This window comes from Poecilia mexicana, unplaced genomic scaffold (assembly GCF_051168715.1).
Source record: "Poecilia mexicana isolate PSO_F unplaced genomic scaffold, ASM5116871v1 scaffold_7, whole genome shotgun sequence".
NCBI classification, from domain to species: domain Eukaryota; kingdom Metazoa; phylum Chordata; class Actinopteri; order Cyprinodontiformes; family Poeciliidae; genus Poecilia; species Poecilia mexicana.
The window spans coordinates 20883757-20905517 of NW_028263376.1; the positions used below are offsets into that span (position 1 = coordinate 20883757).

The 21761-nt window shown below is 38.7% G+C and overlaps 1 long non-coding RNA gene across 1 annotated transcript in view; it reads left to right on the forward strand.

Moving 5' to 3' along the window:
- The window catches only part of LOC148158424 (uncharacterized), a 52741-nt gene extending 34848 nt beyond the window's left edge, over window positions 1-17893 (forward strand). The window contains exon 2 of the long non-coding RNA XR_015763805.1: window positions 16841-17893. This is a non-coding gene — a long non-coding RNA (uncharacterized LOC148158424). The remainder of the gene's footprint in view (window positions 1-16840) is intronic.
- The last annotated feature ends 3868 nt before the right edge of the window (window positions 17894-21761 follow it).

Consider the following 21761-nt stretch of genomic DNA (forward strand, 5'->3'; position numbering starts at 1 on the left):
GGAGGATGGATGGCAGTAGATACTCGGAAGTCTTGTAAAACAAAACATGTTGGAGGTTGCTAAAGACTCGAGACTGGGGTGTCCGACAGACGGCAACCCCCAAACATACAAACACAGGTTCAGTGGGTTGGCTTAGATCAAAGCATGTGAATCTGTTTGGACAAAATCAAAGCCAACACTTAAATCTAATTGGGAATCTGTGACAAGACTTGAAAAAACTGATGTTCACAGATGCCCTCCACCTGACCTGAATTAAGTTGAGCTGTTTTGTGAAGAATGAGCAAATATGGTAGAGACTTACTCCAAAGTAGTGGCTAGTAGATAATGCACAAATGACAGTATTTTTCAGCAGATTTCTTGTGTTTTCTCCCACTTACTAATGTCATAAAGAATCCACTATCAGTCATTCCCTCCTTGTCTGTCGATAGTCCCTCCTTACTCCAAAGCCCCATGAAGAGAGGGAACAGTGATCAATTTCAGATATGGCCTGAAGCACAGGGTTTACCAACAAAACAGATTTCATGCACTGTTAAAGCTATTGAGTGGCCAGTGGATTAGCTCACACTTCACATTAACCCTGAAACTCTATGACAAAGGCCCATTTAACAAATGCCCCGCAACCTACATCGCCCGGGTCCACTTAGGAGCCGATAGCATCGGCTGTAATTGAGATACTTCAGAGACGGCAAACAGCAGCGTTTAAGAGACACAGATGTTTAATGCCGTGTAATCCAAACACAGAGGGAGGGCGCTCACACTACTGATGTCTCTTGGAAACATACGAACGCGATTAGAGTCCGGGCATCTATTGATTGAGAAAGTGCTTAGATTATTATAACTCACAGGTTGTTTAATGTGCTATGTGAAAGATCACAAGGCTTTCATGTTCAACTTTTACTGCTTCTGCCCATTAGCTATTTTTGATCCCTCGTTATGTCCTTTGAATCTATGGCAGTTAAAAAAAGAAAGGAGAGCATAAAAAAAGCTGTGACCAGGGGTTATAGATTTTCCTTAATTGGATTTTCTGACTAAATAGCAGCTAATTATCTGAACACTGTCCACACTTTAAATGCATACTTCAAAGGAAAAGAAAAGAATGAAGACTATTTGCATTATTAATTTGACTACTGTGATGAGTTATTTGCTTTCCTTTAACAAAGCTGATGTATTGTGGAATGTTACACTGCCTGGGGAACATGACAAATAGTCTGCAGCATAGTTTTAGAGTGAACAACTTAAAATACTTTGCAACAACAACGCATATAGGAGAGAACATTTTTTACAGCGTTTTCAGGACACAATCATCCATCACTGCTTTGTTACAATAAGGACTGACTGTGTAATTTGTTTGCTTTGTTTGCTGACAGCGGTTGTTTGCTGAATCTCAAGTTCCTTTGGAAAATAAAGGGGGGGAAAAAGTGAGAAGAAAAACTGAAACATTTTCAGAAACTCGATATTACTTTCATCTCTTCTACGCTTTGTCCTGTTGTGTCTTTACAATTCAGCATGGACCTGCAAAATGCAGTGCGACTATACCGCTGAATAAATGCAGTTCTCACTGCTGTTAGCGATGATGAGTATTGCTGTGTGTATTAAGTGAAAGTATTTTTAAGCTGTCATTTTTTTCTGTTGGGGGTGGAAAGCCTAACTCGCTCAAACACCTCAACACGTTTACAATGAACTTCTAACCTTATGTGTCTGTGCTTCACTGATTCATGAAAACAATTTAAACTTCCATCAGACTCATAGTTTAGAGGCTACACTATTTGAATCATCCCATAAATGATGGCGAACCGCGACAGATTTATCCAAAACCATAACTGGTCCATATACTCGGGTCTTATGTCTTGAATTGTCAAATATATCACTGACTGAATGTGGATTCTGTGGGTTACATTACAATAAAATTGAGGAACTTGCATGAGATCTACAAAATGTTCACACAATCACGTGCACAGCCCCTCCAAATTACCATTTAATTTGACAAAACCAACATTTGCACTGACATTTTGTGTTAAAACATAACAAATACGAGCTAGTAGTTAATCTTTCATGAATGTGTTCCTACTTCTGAACATGTTAGGCAGGACACATTATTGAAAGGTAAGCAGATGTGACAGTAGGAAAGAAGGACATAAAATAACTATGATTATGCAGTCTTATTAGGTCGGTAAAAGCATAAGCAACTAAAACATTCAAAATAAAAGTGGTAGATGTCTTTTTACCTGTAATTGCAGAGCAACGTACATTTTTCATCTGTCATGCAAAAGCATTAGCACTTATCAAATAGTTGAACGTCTCCCCAAGGAAATGCTCAAAGTCCACCGATCATAATCGGCCGATTTCCGTGAAAAAGTGTATGATCTGTGATCGCCGATCACGGTCTCTTGTTGCGATCACACAAACTGATCACCTGCATCTCATTTCGCAGCCTGCGTGTGCAGCTGGTCTCCTCTTTCCTTCACACTGCGCAAGCGCGCTGCAATAAATCCTAAGCGATGTGGAACTATAACGCACATGAGTGAATGGGGAAGTTTGCGTGTTGTGGCGGAAAATGACCTCGGGGTGAAGCACGTCAAAATGCATCAACACGACGAAGGGATAAAAACAAAGCCATACTTGACGGAGTTTGGCTACATCGAGGCTCACTGCAGTAAAAAAGACGTATGGAGGATCAGATAGCAGGTAAAGCAGGGCACAGCTACAAACACATAAGCTATCTACTCTGCAATGTTAAGAGGTTTTATTTTGACTCTTTGCATTATTATTATTTAGCCTCTTCAGAGCCTTCATATGTTTTCAGTCTGTTAAAGATAGTATTACTGATAGCAGTACATTTTGCACAATGCATGTTTTGTTTTTTTCTTGGAAAAAGTGATTAAAAACAAGTTTTTTTCTAAATTAAGGTGAATTCATGGTTCCTTTTTCCACATAATGTAACTGGTAGTGCTTATGATTAAAAAAAAAATTATGTGATCGGTATCGGTGATCGGCTCTCATGGGCGATCGGAATCGGCAGGAAAAAACTTGATCGGCACATTTCTAATATACACTACATATTCTTAGGATTAACATTTAATGTTGGAGAGTCCAGGACAAGTACTAGAGAGAAGAAATCCAACAGCTTGTCAATGCACCCCTTCCCCCAACACACTTAAATCAAATAAATGGTTCTGTATCAGGCCTCTAAATGACCTGATGGTGAGGGAATTCAGCCATTTGATTCAAGTGTGTCGAAGAAGGGATGCATCTTAAAGTGGCAGGATAGCAGCTCTCAAAGACTAAATAAATAAAAATGGCAAAGAGGACATGTCCAGCTACTTCAAAAATAGATTGTTCCACATGATTAGTAGTCAAAACAACCCATTCGATTGTACCTTCCACTATCGTACAGCAACACATAAGGTAAAAGGCGAATAAACATCTTGGTTATTGGGGATAATTTGCATGGACAAGAGCTGAAAAGGTAGCAAGTGACTCATTAGGAAGCACATAAAGTGGTGTTTATCAAGATAGACACTGGGTAAGAGAACTACTAGGCAGGTGCAGCTTCCAGCATAAAAATATTACACCACTTCTTTCATGCTTATCCTTATCCATTAAAAAGCGAGACTGGTTACTTACAGCTGCAAATACAAATGCAGCATGTACACTCAAAGCCAAGACAAGGCTGTGCTGCTGTTTGTGATTTTGACCATAGGAATATCTCTCTGTAATCCTATAAAGACCTGCTGGCAGTGCAGGTCACATCTTTTTGTGCAGATCACAAAAGTGACTCTGAATCTTGAAAACAAAACTGAAAACCAACAGCACCGTACCATAAACTGGTTGTCAACTATAAGGTGCAATCACTACAAATTTATGTTTTTGTCCCATGTTCAATTAAAGCTCTTAATGAACTTTGTCCAAGCTTGGGACATTTTGATTAACGGTTGTTTTCCTTGCTGATATGGTCATTGTTATTATTAAGTGAGCTAATTGTGTTGACTGGTGTGGGTTATGCCTTGACTGTCTTTGGCTGCTGTTGTGGACCACATTTTCCCTTGCGAGGCAATAAGGAACAGAACAATCGCATTAAATGGATCCCCAACATTATGTGACTTTCTATATGAGGTAATAGTTTTGATGTTGAAGCCGAGGAACAGCAGAAAGTCTATGAAAGAAATGCAGTTTAAAAATACCCATCTTTGTTTTGGGTACATTGCCTTTAATTCCATTCCAAATTAGATTTAAGCTACAATTTAAAACTCACTTAAGACATAAAATCTTGTTTGCTTTTTGAATAGTTTTGTGAGATGACTTTGGTTGTGAATTGGTACTATAGAAAATTGAAGAGGACTAAAGCCGTCATTACAGTAGAATGTGGAAAGTTTCGATACTAACAGCTTAAACAATAAGCATACTCTTTTTATTCATCATTTAATTTCAGATTTTATATGTTGCGGTGCAGAGGATGAACAACTAAGAAACCTGTATTTTCAGTACTTTTTGATGCTTTTTTTTTCTATGACTTCTAAAGAAATCCATAATGTTCCAAATATAATTCTGTTAAATAGAGAAAACATCAATGTGAAATGTATATTTTTGTAAAATCTGTTGCTCAATTGCTTGAGGCTTCCCATTGTCTTATGAGCTGCACTAATTAACTTGGGAAATGAATACGTCTCACATATATAAAGCTGTGCCAGTTTTTTTTTCCCAAGATCTGCATCCTAAGCTAGAGATTACTGCCACTTTTTGATCTGTTCTTAAACACAGATTTGCGTGTGCGTTTCCCTCTGTTGACATTTTAAAAAAAGAGAAGCGATTAGCTAAACCAGAAATCTCATTACGCTTTCAATGCAGTGGCTGTGTGAAACGGGCCACATACACATAAATGTGCACATTTACAGAATGGATGCATGTTCACAGCCATTCATGTGGAAAAAGAAGACAGACTAATTAAAGTGGAAAAAAAAAAGAAAAAAATGTTTTGTTCAAAATGGATAGACTCAGACTGTGAACAGGTGCAGAAATAGTGCAGGTTCTGCTTGTGTGAGTGGTTATTGGTGACTGACTGGAATAATATCACAGACTATTCTGTCTTTATTTACCCATATTGATCTGTTTGTTACAATAGTCCAGACGACTGTTTGAAGGGAAAATTGAAAGCAATAAGGTCCGACGCAGCTTGCTGCCTTATACTTGTCGCAGGTTAAACAGATGCTCTGCTGCTTCCATCCATAAACCACCTGTTCAGTGACTATAAACCATCCGTTCTCGCGTACCCCCTAAATGATGAGGACATAAATAGGGATTTTATTACCTGTTAATCTAAATTCAAGGACTTTTGATGGCCCCGCTACTTTGTTCGAGCTTCTGCTGCATTCCATTTTTGCCATTCCTCGGGAGCAAGTATTTGCCTTAAAAAAAGACACTTCTATTTAAGAAGTAATGTCAGTTTTGTTCCTGATTAACATGTAGTGTTTTATTGCTATCAAATTTGATCAGTCAATAAACCTATTATCAGTTTTCCTTTATTTTTTGAGTTAACTGAATAATTTTAAAAAATATATTATGTACCACAACACTACTTCAGCATTTTTTGTGTTAAAACCCCCCAATACAAATACATGTTTTTAGTTTGCAAGGTCTTGAAAAATAAAAGAAAAAATGTCTCTTTATTAGTAGCTATAAATATATATCATTATAATACAGCTTACGTTGATTTGCTGTCTGCCTTCCAAGTGAAATGTGAAAGTAACCTCGAAGCATGATGCAATGTGTATTTGCAATAATACCTTTTGCAGGTGAAGATCCTTTTCTTCAGCTCAGGGGCCTCCTGCTTTGTGATCCAACCCAGCAGCTGGTGCAATAGTCACACTGGTAGGTTGATAACGATGGGTATTCAGTTTTTATTGTGTGAACTATCATCTCAGTCAGAAAAAAAACTAAGAAGCCGGAGGTATGAGTTGCTGAGTGTTTCATTCAAGGTTATTTCAGCTTGGTAATTTATTGGTTTTTCTCAAATTTCTTTTGCCTTTGATTTATGTACTTACTTTTGGATGTGACAGTATTACCGGATCAACTTTTCTATGAGAGTTTAGTCACCAGCACACTGCCATGCTAATGTTCACATAATACATGAATTTTACTGCATTTTTAACACAAACTTAAGGATGTTTGGATTTTTAGGGGCAGACCTGACTGTTTAGGGATAAAGTTATGAGAAAGTTTAAAGCAGGGGGAGGTGATAAAACATTAACCTGAACTTTAAAGATCTCATAAGCCACCTTTCAGTCTATCATACAAATATGGAAAAAGTACATCACATCTACTTTGAGATAGCTACCCATCCAAACATAACAAGAGGGCATTAATCAGTCAAGCAATTCAGCATCCCACGTGGTAACTATGGAGAAGCTGCAGAGATTCTCAGCTCAGATGGTGCTGTCACGACAACAGTGAGTTTTGCTCTTCACAAACCTGGTCAATATGTATGACTGACAAAATTGATGAATGAAAGTCTTAAAACATCTGCGATCAACGATTGAGATGAGTAATAAGTAATAAGTAAATCTTATTTGTCTTTATGTTGGCTGTGAGTGTCTATATGTGCGTGCATTAAGGTGAGAACATGTTTGCGTCTCTGTGGCCCTGGTGAGGTTGGCCACATCTGCTCCTGAGTAGCCGAAGGGTTTGTTGCTGTGGGCTCGTCACTGAACACCCCTGGGGTTTGTGCTCTTCGGCTGCTGGGCTGGTTCTCCCGGGGGTCCCCTCTGCTCTTCTCTGGGATGGGAGCTGGAGGGGTGGTCTGCTTGTCCCTCTGATGGATCTTCTGGAGGGGTGAATGATTGAATGTATTGTAAAGTGCTTTTGCATCCTGTGGACCAGATAAAGCTCAATACAAGTACAATTTATAATTGACTTCATGAAGATATCTCATGTAGCCTCCACTTCAAATAAAGTTGTGTTCAATGCCGATGATGTTCTGGCCTGATCCACCATAGAGGTGGAATGCAGAATGACAGACTCGTTGCTTCACATCATAATTTAAGGCTTGCATGTTTGGCATCAACTTTTCTTCTTTGCATCCATCCATCGGCCATACCCGCTGTTCCTTGTAGGGTTTCGGGAGGAGCTGGTGTCTAGTCTATCGCCAGTGGTCATTAGGCGAGAGGCGGGGTACATCCTGGACAGGTCACCAGTCCAGGGCAACACAGAAATACACAGCCATGTACACACACCCACACCGTCAGGTTTTTGGAGGCCCCAGATAGAACCCAAGCATGAACAGGGACATTCAAACTCCATGCAGAAAGACCCCAGGCCAGACTCGAACCCAGAATGTTCTTGCTGCAAGGCGACAGTTCTGCAAGCCGCGACACTGTGCATCCCAAATGTGATTGCTTCTTTTCTCTCAATTTACTTTTACTTTCGGTTATTTAGGTAAGCAAACCTAAACATTTTTTATACTGTCATACTTAAAATTTACTTTCAATTTTATTTCAGTTTACTATTTTATGATTTTAATATTGTGTGTAGACTAAGCAGTAGTTTGTATTTCCTAAACTATATACTTTGCTTGGTATTAACTATCTGCTTCATAAGTCTTGTTATTATCCTATCAACTCTTCCCTTTTCCCTCCCAGTGATTTGGCACCTCTCTCTCCCTCATTCCCACATTCAGTGATTGCCTGCCTTCCTACACATGTGTTTGTTTGCTGCTTTATGTGCTGTGACTGAGTAAATGCTGACATCCACACCTGTTTGCTAAAGTTCACCGTAAACCTGTCACACAATTCACTCACGCCTACACACACAAAACACCTGCAAAACCTCCTACTTCCCAATGCTGGGTTCAGGTTTTATGTGTTTTTTTTGTTTTTTTCCCTCCAAGATATGTGCAGCTGTTAAAAAAGCCCAGTGCTCAATCTCTCCTACACATTCTCCACTCACTGGGTTCTGATTGTCATGATTTTTGGCCGTCATGCATTATTCATATGCGCGACCTTGAGTCTTTGCACGAAGTTGTCCTGCACTTGTAGTGTTTGTTTGCTCGTATCATTAACACATCATTTCACAGAGAAGGAAAACATCACCCTGGGTCTCTTAGCATTAGCAACCCCACTGCCCACATAGATGTCACACAGCTGTAATTAGCTGTGAGAGGTACAGCCTCTGGTGGTGCTCATTGTTAAAGTCACCGGAAAAAGCCATAGAAACATATTTGTTTTGCTACTGTTGCCGTTGAGCCTCATTATATCTTGTCCACAAATAAAGTTGACCTTCGGGACAATTTGTCATCATCAGAAATGTTACATGGTGTATCATATGCCCATTGTTAACCTGAGGATGGATTTTTAGAAACCTTAGGTGACGGCACTGGGGTAGTTTTACAAATCCATAAAAACATTTTATGGTTATAAGACCACTTGTGAAATTTGAAACATTTGCAAGAGAAACTTTTCTCCATATTTTCCCCCAAAAGGCACATAATGTATAATACAGGCAGATAAATATAAAATCTGTTCAGGGGTGGATAACTTTTACTTGTAAAGTGAATTTGCACCGCTAGTGAAGGAGTTGATGAAATTATTGGTGTAGCAGAGAGGGGGTGGGCAAAGACGGAGTAAACTGGCTGATTCTCATGAATTTAAAGAGGGTACTTTATTGGGTTAATATCCATAAATGCTGCCGCAGTTTCATACGACTGCCATGCAGGTTTTTTTTTTTTTATTCAAAGTGGTTAGACATCCAGCCTGTTTTCATCACCATCTCAACCACCACAGCAAAAATAAAAAGATAAATCAGAAATTAAAAACATTTAGAGGGTTTGCAGCCATTGCAAGAAGAAACAAAATCCTCCTAAAATCCCAGTTTATATATATATATATATATATATATATATATATATACATATATATATATACTTCCCTCTCTTACAAAGAGAGGGAAGGTCATCCGCACAGAAGGGGTCTCACTCCCAGAGGGAACAATAGCAGACATAGAGCACAGTTACAAGTACTTGGAATACTACAAGCAAGCAAATGGCAACCTCGATGAGATCACAAGGAAAGGAGCCACAGCCAAATACCTCTAATGAATAAGGCAAGTCCTGAGAAGCCAGCTCAATGGCAAGAACAAGATCCGTGCAATAAACAGCTATGCCTTACCAGTAATCAGATACCCTGCCGGAATAATTATCTGGCCAATGGAAGAGATAAAGACCACGGATGTTAAGACTAGGAAGCTACTAACCATGCATGGAGGGTTCCACCCCAAATCCAGCACCCTGAGACTGTACACAAGCCGTAAGGAAGGAGGCAGAGGACTAGTGAGTGTGAGAGCCACTGTCCAGGATGAAACATCCAAGATCCATAAATACATCAAGGACAAAGCCTCAATGGACGATGTGCTCAGCGAATGTCTCAGACAATGGGGAACAGAGGACAAGGTGATGGAGGAACCATCATGGGAAGACAAGCCCCTCCATGGGATGTACCACCGACAAATAACTGAAGTGGCTGATATCAGGAAATCCTACCAATGGCTGGAAAAAGCACAGAGGCCCTCATCCTGGCCGCCCAGGAACAGGCCCTAAACACCAGAGCAATAGAGGCTCAGATCTACCACACCAGACAAGACCCAAGGTGTAGGTTGTGCAAGGAGGCCTCTGAGACAGTCCAGCACATAACAGCAGGGTGCAAGATGCTGGCAGGGAAAGCGTACATGGAACGACATAACCAAGTGGCAGGCATAGTGTACAGGAACATCTGTGCAGAATATGGACTAGAAGCCCCGAGGTCAAAGTGGGGGACACCCCCAAAGGTGGTGGAGAATGACCGAGCTAAGATCCTGTGGGACTTCCAGATCCAGACAGACAAGATGGTAATGGCGAACCAACCGGACATTGTGGTGGTGGATAAAGAACAGAGGAAAGCCGTTGTGGTGGATGTAGCAAAACCAAGTGACTACATCAGGAAAAAGGAGCATGAGAAACTGGAGAAATACCAGGGCCTCAGAGAGGAACTGGAGAAGGCCTGGAAGGTGAAGACCACAGTGGTGTCTGTGGTCATCGGGGCCCTCTGGGCAGTCACCCCCAAACTGGAGCAGTGGCTCAAACAGATCCCAGGAACAACATCAGACAGCTCAGTCCAGAAATGTGCAGTTCTAGGCACAGTCAAGATACTGCGCAGAACCCTCAAGCTCCCAGGAACTCTGGTAGAGGACCTGAGCTCAGAGGATGAAAGAGACCACCCGCGGAGGGTGAGAAGGGAATTTATATATATATATATATATATATATATATATATATAATAAAAAATTGGGATTTTTTTCTCATAATGTCTCATAACATTCCATTGCGACTTGATAGCAGTGTTAACAAATATGTAATAAAAAACAAAACAAAACAAAAAAAACTTTTTCTATTTAAAGGTTACATAGTGTAAGGAAACATCACAGTATTTCAAAGAGACAGATGAAATGTAAACTTTGATTAGGTCATAGTTTAACCTGGCCATTGCTTTCCTATGCAGTTCCGCTCGATTCTCATCTCCCTTCAGTGTGCCCTATGGTATTTGTCCTTATCAGTGCATTAAATCTAGTTCATTATTTATACATGTTTAAAAGATTTTCTGTTTAAGTAAACCCAGCAGATCGCATTGGGTCATTGACTTGCAGCATTCACTCCTTTTTGTTTTTCATGCAACAGTTGAATTAAAAAAGAGGAATAAAAAAAACATTTGTTTTGTTTTTGCGCTTACTTCCATAAATCATTCACATCAGGTCGACCATTGGCATACAGAGATTCAAAAGAAAAGAGAAAGAAAAGCTGTAGAGTCTCAATTTCACCTTTAGTAATTTTAATTTATATCAGTTAATTTAATGGAACTTGAAAATATCTTTATTTTTACTGCACTAACTTTTATCCTTGTGTTTTCAAAATATAGCTACTCAAAAGTACTTTTTAGGAAAAAAGAAAGCACTATCACATAGATAATGTTTTTTTTTTGATGAATTTGGAAGACATTTATTTTGATCCATTAGTTGCATCTGTCTTTTAAAAAAAATCTTTACTGTGAATATTTAAAAACCTAAATCTCTAAAGAGTTTGGTCAGATCTCAGTTTCTTTGACATCTCCGCTTTCCTCTGAGACTTTCTTTGGTGTTTCATTCAAACCTGACCCCCAGTTTGGTTCAGATTTTTAGCAGTGTCACTGGCCTCTGCAAAGGGACCACCCTTCTAAGTGTAAGGCCTTTAACAGTGCTTGGGGGCTGTTAGGTTAGAGAGGGTCTGCCTCCCTTTCAAGGACAGTCCCCTTGAGGTTTTGTGTGGGGTCACTACAGAGTCGGCCTGCAGTTGGCTGTCTGTCCTTCGGCTAAGTGCTCTGTTTCATGTCACAGTGTGAAGAAGCCAGGGCCTGCTTCAAGTTTAAAAGCATTGGTCTAATGTGACACACGTGTTTAAAGAGATGTTCAAAATCAAAACACAGAAAAATTGTGTCCCAGTTTTTCAATAATTAAGCTCATTAGATAATGTGCAGGGAACTTTACGCTACTGTCAAAAATTAACAGTGCTATTCCGGACATTAATTTGTTATGGTGCAAAACGTGTATCATCTGCAGAACAAAACTCAAAGACCCGTGAAGATGCTGACTGAGGCTGGTAAGAGTATCATTATCCTCGGCAAAATGATTTCTGTACTGACATAGGCTGAAAGGCCCCATAAAAAGGCTGCCCCATTATTCTGGATCGAATGGCGAGAGAAAGGAGCTTGCACAGAAAGCTTCCTTAATCACAAATCAGGCTGATTACTGAAGTATGCAGAGAAAAGACACATATTTCCCAGAATTCTGTGTTGTCTTTTTTTGCCATTAACCATTAGTGAAAACACTTTTGTCACATCATCAAATCTAAAACATTTCCTATTTAAAACCTTTTTTTGTTTTGTGTCTTAAATTTAGAGTGGTAATTTGAGAAAGTGAGTCACTTCTGCTGCTTTATGTCTTTGCTTCTCAAACAATCTATTCTAGGGATGATGCGCACATTTTGCAACAAAACACTTTCATGTCTGCGACACAAAACCACTGTAATTCCTAAATTGTATGGTGGTTTAACATAGCCATGATCTTTATATGTCCACATAACATCTCCAGATATCTTTAAATTTTAAGTTCCCAAACTGTCTAATGGCATAAATGAACTTAATATATGTCTTCTAGTTATTTGAAGCATTTGTCAAGTGTCTGTCTTTTGGGCATAAGAAGAAGCTGGTGCCAAGGTAGCTTTTGTTTTCCTTCCTCTTTTGTCACCGGCCGCACCTGTCATTTATTTTAAGATTTGGAGCACTGCAGGTAGATTGCCTTTGTTACTTTGTTTTACTTGCTACTTTATTTCCTATAAAGTTCTTCATTCAGTCCCTGTGAACAAGACAGTCTAATGATTTCATTTCCTCCTTCTGTTAGACTTGAATTGCTCCTCTCTGCTGTTTCAAGAGTTTTCCTTAAACACGGTTTACGTGCTTCAAAACTTCTGCTCTTGCTTTTTTTATTATTCGTATTTAAATTGCTTTAAAGACAAAACTGGCATAGCCGTTTTTGAAGAAAAGCAATTCCAGTCGTAAAACTCGGCACAGTTGAAGTCCGCAATCTCTTTCTCCCAAAGAAGTGGAAAGAAGTTAACAAAGCCTTTTGTGTGTTTGGCAATTTTTGCATTTCTAAGTGTTTTCGCTAAATAGCTGCTTTGGGATAAATTGAAAATCAGTTTTAATCAGTCCCTGTTGTATTGTAGAATAGGAAAAGTATTTATGTTTGAAAAACACACAACTACAACCAGTAAAACCAACAAAGTACACAGAAAAGTAAAATATCTGCTATTCATTTTAGTTTGTAAATACAAAAAACTTATGTAGATTATAATATTTTTCACATAAAAAAACACTCCACTGACTTCAACACTAACATTCCTACTTTGGCATGTATTTGTATTTCTAATTTCTTACATTAATGGTGCAGAATTTTATAATAACTTTAAAACTTTCGAAGCAGCAAAGAAAAAGAAAATTCAGAGATGGTCCAGAGTTTAGACCCTCTGTACAAAGCAAAACGTAGAACAAAAGGATTGTTTTTTTTAGCAGACTAGCAGCAAAGATGATACGGGTTCATTTCAAATATTTAAATGTTTATATTAATGATATATTTCAAACATGTATTTACTATGATTTTGATGGATATGACTTACAACTAGTGAAAATCCAAAATTTGTTTTCTCTGAAAACATGTTAGAATTTTAGCATGCGACCTGCAGACATTTCTTCTTATATTCAAATCAGACATTCAACTTGAAAAATGGTTCCAAGACGACTTGAGAGGCTGTTATTAGCTTAATTAGTTAATGAGGTAAATCCTGAGTTTTTTCTGTGTGGACAATTACTTAATTTGCAAATTTCAAACAAAGCTTGATTTTGTGAACACGAGAAATAAGGAATCAGCTGAAGAAATTCTAAGTTCCTTTGAGAAATGTTTGCACATTGTCAAATGTGTCGTTGTTGGAGAGTAAATTGAAAGGGAACCATAGCAACAGCTATTAAAATTATGCTTTCTATTTTTGGTTGTTATTGGCAGAAACACAATAATATCATAAGATCAACATGGAATATGTAGCTTCAGTGAAGATTCAACTAATTTTAATTCCCCCTCTGCGAATAGAAATGCCCCACCAGTTGTATTTTGCATGAAACAAGAGCTGCATTTTTCAGACTGAAGGTTTTTTTTTGTGCAAAATTCCTTTAACTGTGGTCTATAAATGTTGTTTGCAAAACACCACCTGATAAAGTGATTTAAATTAATCCTGTCGTTTTCAATTACACAGCATGCTCTTGTTTTTGTACTTGGTCCGCTCGCCAAATAAGTTTTCCTCATGAGCAAGTCAATACTGAGCCATTAAAACGTGTGAAATTGAATAGTTTCATCTCATTTGTGAGAGCACAGTGTTTAGAGATAAAAGACTAAATTTGGGGAAATGAAATGCTGTTCTTTTTTTTTTTTATCTTTAGCTAATAACAATACATGCAGAAAACACTCCCAGCTTTTACATTTTCTGTGTTCTTCATAATCAGATATTCATATTCTTTGCTCATCTATTTGTCGCTGGGTTGCTTTTGAACAATATGCTCCTCACCTCGATCACCACAGTCTCTCTTCTTTCAAGCCACATCTCAACCCTTTACAGTTATTGGCATCCTTCTATAGATGGGATTATAATAAATGTATGTTTTATTGCATCAACGTCAGTAACATCAGATAAACTTAGACATTCTAACTTTATTTTAAGCACATGTATTTGCTTTGGGAAAAAAAAAATCCAAAATACACAATATGCTTTTAACATTAAATTATGTATATATTGGCACCGCTGCTATTAATGCTTCATGTAAACTTTTTTTTTTTTTTTTTTTTTGCCAATAGGACACTATTTAGTCTTTTTCTGTTGCAAAGAGAGGAATCGTAGCCATTCTGATTTTTGTTCCGGTGAATCATTGTGTTGATTTAGGGATACGGTTTGGATTACGTATTCCTAAAAGACCTATTGAACATCTATTTTAAATTTACTGTTATTTTTAAGAAGATTTTTAATTGGAAGACAATGCTTGCAGACTGTGAACTTCTTTCTCACATATTCATTCTTTGTTTCATGCCAGAAGCACCAAAAGTCTCAAGTTTACAGAAAATCAGTAGGATATATTTTATAGAGCTTTTTAGGGGTACCAATAATTGTTTCGTTGGCGGTTTTTTCCCTTTTAACTATTGGATTCGAATTAAATATATTTTTTCCTCATTTTTTGTGTCAAGGAAAGGAGGTAGGTGAAGGCAAATATTTTTACACATTGGTGGAAATAACTGAAGAACCAGAAACATGGAGACATTTGTTCTCAAATCTTCAGAAATGAGCTAAGAAAACTATAAGGATAACAACACAGACTTTTAAAGCATATTTCCAGTTGTGAATATTTGCCTCTGCTCAACACAAATAACCTGCACTGATAGATCAAGGAAAAGGAACCCACATTTTCCTCTAGTTACTCACCAATCGCACCCTTTTATCCCCCACCCCTTTCCTCCTCTGACCCAAGCTGTCAGATCTGAACCATCCCAGGGTATTTAGCAGTGTTTTACCCCACTGAACCCTGATCCACCTCACAAGTCCTCAGGGGCATTTTCTCATGGCCCAGTCTGATTGTGAGCTCTCCAGCTGGGGTGGACAGCCTCAGGGGCTAAGAGGTGGTGATTCTACTCTGACAACAGCAGCATGAAAAGCTCCAGACAGCGACAAGAAAACCCAAGGACCCTGTAGTATATTTTCACACAAACACTCTGTGCCACATGCATTCATCCCAACAGTGACACACAAGTAAACAAAGAGCAGTTTTATTAAAACATCCATGCTAGTTTCGGGTAAACAACACGGGCAAATACCTTTATTTCATTAGCAACATCTTTTTCCCTGGTGCCATTTGAGCTGTATGTGTCAGATGCTTGTTTACATCTTTCTGCAGGGATGTAATGACCATACAGTATCTTTTCTCTGTCAGACAAAAGGCTGTGCACAATGTATCTGTTGTGTGCATGCTCTGCATCGTTAACATCTGGAAACACTCCTAATTTAATGTCTCACTCCTGTTCAAAGACTCAGAGTCTAAGATTTAGAAGCCAGGAGGGAATGAAATGCCTTTGCCAGCCTCGCTGTAAACTTTGAAATAAAAGAGTAAGGAGTTAGTGGGCACTTTAATGTTTAATCTGTGCTACTGATCATTAAGCGAAGCGCACGGCTCTCTGCCTAAGGGATCAGTGTTTTTTATTATAAGGGCGGTAATCTCTAGTAATCATAATCACCCCGGCATTTTCTTTTTATCAGCACAGAATCGACTATTCTTGTCCTAGGGGCTGTGTTGTTATTCTGTCCGTGTGTGTAAGTTCGCAAGTGAAAGAATGTATGTATATTTGTGCAAAATTCTACCTCAGCACCCAGCAGGAGTTTGGAGAGACAATCTAAGATAAAAGGAATAATGTATACAGAGTGCATTATAGTTTGTTGCATATGAGGACCCATAGCCTCATATTATTTAGGCCAGGGGTGTCCAAAGTCGGTCCTCGAGGGCCGGCATCCTGCATGTTTTAGTTTTCTCCCTAGTGGTTGTAACAACCTCCTCAGAAAATCAGTGTTCTGCTTAGGCCTTCTAATGAGCCATCATTTGATGCAGGTATGTAAAACCAGGGAGAAAACTAAAACATGCAGGATGCCGCCCCTCGAGGACCGACTTTGGACACCCCTAATTTAGGCCAACTTTTGTCCAGTGCCAAAAGCACCATCAAGAGGCATGTCAGCATCAGAAGAGGACAACACGGTAATGGAAGATGGTGGTTTGGTCTGATTAATTCAATTTCTTTTGTACCACATGGATGGCTGGATACGTGATCATTACTGATCTGGAGGAATCTTGGCACCAGCATACATGAGGGTCAGAAGACAAGCCTGTAGTTGCAGTTTAATGCTTTTTGCAACATTCTGCTAGGAAACCTTGGATCTTCCATCCAAGTAGATGCCATTTTGATTCATAGCACCTACATAAGAATTGTTTCATAGAAAAAATATTTTGGGGTGGTTGTGGTCTCTTTTGGCAGGGTAATATGCCCTGACAAAAAACAACAATTTTTCTTGGGGAAGGTTTTGCAGCACACCTTCAGGAGTCTCATGGGTTCATGACTTGAAAGGGCAATGCTGTTTTGTATAATACATCAGGTCATAATTTCATGTCCTGTTTATGTGTATTCATCATTCATGCTGACTCTCTGTTAGCTTCTAGATGGTAAGGATCTGGACTCACTGCATCCATCCCACAGTATGTGAAGACAAAGCTGTGTCTCCAACAGACTCGTCTGCAGTACAAGGGCTCCACTGAGAAATGTACTGGCATCGTTCATCGTCGCCCTGTATACTGCAGACTTCTCCATCAACTCCCCACACTGCCAAAGTTCTGACAACTGACAGTGGACTCAGGACTTTGTGGCCAGATGCCTCCAGAACCACCTCCTGATCAACCCGAGTGTTTACCTGAACAATAAACTGGACTGGACTCATAACACTGATGCTCTTTGTAGGAAGGGTCAGAGCAGACTCTACCTGGTGAGGAGCTTGGGGTTTGTTTTGGAGTGCAGGTCATGAAGGCCTTCTTTTTTGGCATCGGCCATCTTCTACTGTGGTGTTTGTTGGAGCAGCAGTTTATCTACACCTCAAAGGAAGCAATTAGGGGAGCTCCTTCAGTAACCGACTGCTGCATCCTAGGGCCACTAAGGAGCGTCACCATAGCTCCTTTCTCTCAGCAGCTGTTAGACCCTGTAATCATCTGCTCCTAACAATCTCAACAATGTTTATATCCCTGCCGGTATCTATGCATCTTTGCTCATTCTGAATAACATCTGTATCATTATCTGCACTAACTACTATCTACAAATGTGCAAGATTATCTACTGTTGCACATCTTATGTTGTCACTAATTGTAAGCAGTCTTAATAATGCTCAAATAGAGATGCATAGACTGTAAATGTTTTAATTAACCAACTCAGTTCCACATTCCTTTGGATGGGAGTACACTATTTTATATAACTAAATGGTATTTTTGTCTAAATGTTGCCCTGACTATGTAGTAGTTTTAATTCTTTATTATGTTTTTATACATCTTCTATCAATGAGTTTACTTTCTTGGATTGTCTGACACTTTGCTGCTGTCGCACAGAAATGTCCCCATTGTGGGGGACAGTAATGTTTCTCTTCTTTTCTAAATGGTAAATGGCCTCAACTTGTGTAGTGCTTTATCTTTTTATATGTGTTTTTAAAGATCTCTGTTTTAAAGATTTTTTGATTAGCCTTTTTGTATACATTTGTACCTAAATTTAGACTTAACTCCTTTTTTCAGTCATTTCAGCTTACATTAGACACATGATTTCATCATGGTAACTCCTAGCATATCTTCTATATAATAGCTGGAGTGCTTGTTACCTCAATTTCTCCTCGGTGCTTTTACCCAGATGCATCGTGGGGACAGCATGGCACTTACGCAAACAGCTGCTAAAAGCTGCCCCCCATTGACTCTCACCTCTGGGTAACACTGTTAAATACTCAGCTTTAGTTTCACTTTGCACCAGTGCTCTCTGTGTGAATTTGTCAGTGAATTGAATAAGATAGCCAGCACATATGTTCTTTTGTTTTTAACTAAAATAATGCTAATGTATGCATTAGAAGTGGAAAAAAAAGCCCTGCTATCATTATCATTTAAGTCAGGAGCAGTCTGAGGCGCACAAGCAAAAAACTCAAAGCTGATGTCTGCGATGTACACCTGAGGAATCTGCAGCCATAGGCTTAACTGTGAAACCAGGAGAGACGTTAGCAGTGATAATCTCTGCAGGAGAGTAATTAAGGACCACTGAGATCAGCTGTTTCAACAGAGGAGTGACTACTTCTGAGCTTTCTCATCAAAGATAAGTCTCTAAGTGACTGAGCTGGGAATCACTGTTTATTTTTATAAGATGTGTGTGTGTGTGTGTGTGTGTGCGTGCGTGTTACTGGGGGCACCAAAACGCTCATTTTCTCCAAGGTTTTCTGCTGAGCACTCAATTAATATGTTGCTCAACCACCCAAATGATTCTTTGTTTATTCATCTTTTGTTGACTGCACACAATCCCGCACCCCAGAGCCCCACACTGGCCCCTTGTTAATTATTTTGTCAACCCTAATATCTCTTTTAATTGTTGTGAGTGTGTTTATCCTGGAGATGAAACTGAGCTTGAGGAGATTTGAGTTGGGTGCTAACTCCGTTCTGGATCAAAGATATACGACTCTGTCAAATTGTCTGACGATTTGACACACTGACAAAACCACAGTGAGACGTGCTGATGTTAAAATGTCACTCTAATTCACATTCTTTTAAGTAATGTACTTCTATGGCCAGCATACCAATTTTAGACATCCAGATTTTATTACAAGACTGATAACCAAATAGGGTTATTATCTGCCCTACATTACATTTTGCAGCATGAAGCGCTATGGGCTGTGGAACTGTTATTTCTGTAAGAGTGGCTGAAATTAAGAGGGTGCAGTAATTTGGTTGTTTGCCTAAAGGAATTATTAATTCTAACCAAATAACAGGCTATACTGATGCATATTTGAATCTATGCATAGAGGATATTCCTGTTTTGTGGAGTTTGATTTATATATTGGGTTCATTCTGGTTCCATCAGAGGCAGATGTTCCTGAAGCAACATTTAAAGACACAATTTTCTAATGAAACATTACAAAGTTAAAAAAAAGAAATATATATATATATATATATATATATATATATATATATATATATATATATATATGTATATATATATATATATATATATATATATGTATATATGTGTGTGTGTGTGTGTGTGTGTAAACTTTGGTTTCATACATGCATTTAGTTTCTCAGAGAAGACATCTTTTAGTTTTCATTACCAGAAATGTCTCTTTCAAAAAGTGCTTACTAAATTTTAGTAAACCTGTTCAGTAGTTACTCCCCAAGTCATGTTAACCACAATTTGGTTGACTAATTTCTTTGTATGTGGTTATTATTTGGGTTGTTACAGATTCACAAATGACACATCACTAAACTGAAGCTTCAATCATTGAACCACTATCACTCAGAAATTCACCACCCTCCTTTGGTCTGGTGACCATCATACAATATTTACAAAAAATTCTTGTAAATCTACATGTTTCAAAATTATGCAACTTCACAGTTTATTTTTTGGCAAGTGAAAAATATAACTTATAAATTGCAGAAAATGTCTCTGTCTATAACATAAAACAAATAATATCTCACATTTTAAGAACAGTACTTTTTTTTGTCATCAATCACATCTGCCAGACATTACAGTGGACTGGCTGACCTAAATATCGAGAACAACTGTATGCTGATGCTGGTATTAGAAATGTATTATGTTCTGCTGGTGGCTCTGAAGTCAAACAGATACAAATTTCTCTTGGCTTTGAAGTGAGAAGAAGTTTGAGGAAAAACATAACTTTTAATTGCAACATTGCAAACTCTTTAAATGCAAAAAAGGCCATCTACTACTTTGGCAACACTTTGGCATAAATTTTCATAAATCAGAAAGAGAAATGCTGTAGTGGGAAATGGTTGAAACAAATGATAATAAAAACAAAAATAGCCAGCGAGATCTGCAAAAGACAAAACCACAAATAAATATTAAATAAAATAAATAAATACATTTCTTTATTAATTTTGAGTTTTGATATAGTGTTCTAATTACACTTAAAGAGTTATAAGTGTTTTTATTTGCAGTTGTAAAAGTCATCCAGTTTGTTATAGTGTTGCATTACCACAGTCATCAAGACTCTATGCTGTTAGAGGCTCAGTTAGGAAATCTGTAGAGGCAAAGTCTTGGGATACAGGCAAAAAAACAAGCTTAAACTTTGTTGAAATCTACTAAATATTGTAGAAATGCAATTAATTCAGATTTGCACTGTAGTCCAACCTATCACAAGCTCTCTTGGACCCAAAGAGTGCCCTGGCATTATTAGTACACTAATTTGCCAGTACAAGTGTACTAGTTGCATGGATAAGCTCAGAATTGATTTGAAAAGAGAAAGTGGGACTGCAAAACCTGGGACAAAAGGTCAGAAAACCTTTATTTAAGGTTGATGAGCCGCAGCATATTCCTTATGTCAGCTGTAGTTCTAGTTGTAAAGAGCTAAATTGAGCAGAATATTATATCTCTTTAGTTTTTGTTCTGTATTTTATAGAGTAACATAATTGTAACAAGGAGGGAAAAACTGGTAGTGAGGTAAGCCGTAGTTCACTCTTTCAGTGTCATCAATCCAATACACAATCAGGGAAACGGTCCATATTCACAACCGAGCAGGCAGAGAAGGCAAAACAGATGCAGAATTTGTAGGAAAATAATCAGAGTTCAGGTATGTAAAGCAAGGCTTAGAGGCAGGATCATAGCCACTCACTAAGCAAATGAGGAGCAGGCAGAGATGATGGTCAGGGGTCCGGTCAGAGCCATGGTCAGAAGCAAGGACAAGGGACGGGGACTGTTTTTAACCCTTGTATGTCAAAATGGGGTCCAACCGACCCCACACATGTAAAACTTGTATCATTTGCCATAGTCCTCTACGTTTGCCTCTGTCCTCGCACGCACAAGGGTTAAGGTAGCAACAACGACAATCTTGCACTGAGTCACTGCAGAGCAGGAGTTTATATGGGTAGCAGCACAGGTGGGAGCAATCAGCAGGAGTGGGAGGGACAGAGGCAGCAGGAGAGACGGCTGGAGAAGGGAAATCGTGGCATTAAAGAGGGGGAGGTATTTTGTAAAAATCGACTTTTGCTGCAGACTAGCAGCAGCAATTGGCAAACGCTTGGTAGAACTAAGAACGGTTGTAAAAAGCATCAGTATACGGCATGGGGAAGCGTTGTGATGACGTGCTGAAGAACCTCTTTAAGAGGTTCTTAAAGAGACACAGGCCACTGAATCAAATACAGCTATGATGCAAGCTCAAATTTCTTTTTGATGCATTTAGACAACTGAAGCTAACATAATTACTTGATTGTGCTATAAAATGGTACTATGTGTGTTGAAAATACATAATGCCCTTCCTTTATCTAGCTAATTAGGAAGACCCTCTGCTTTGGTAGCGAGCCTTCAGTCAGCTACTTAACTGCTTGCGT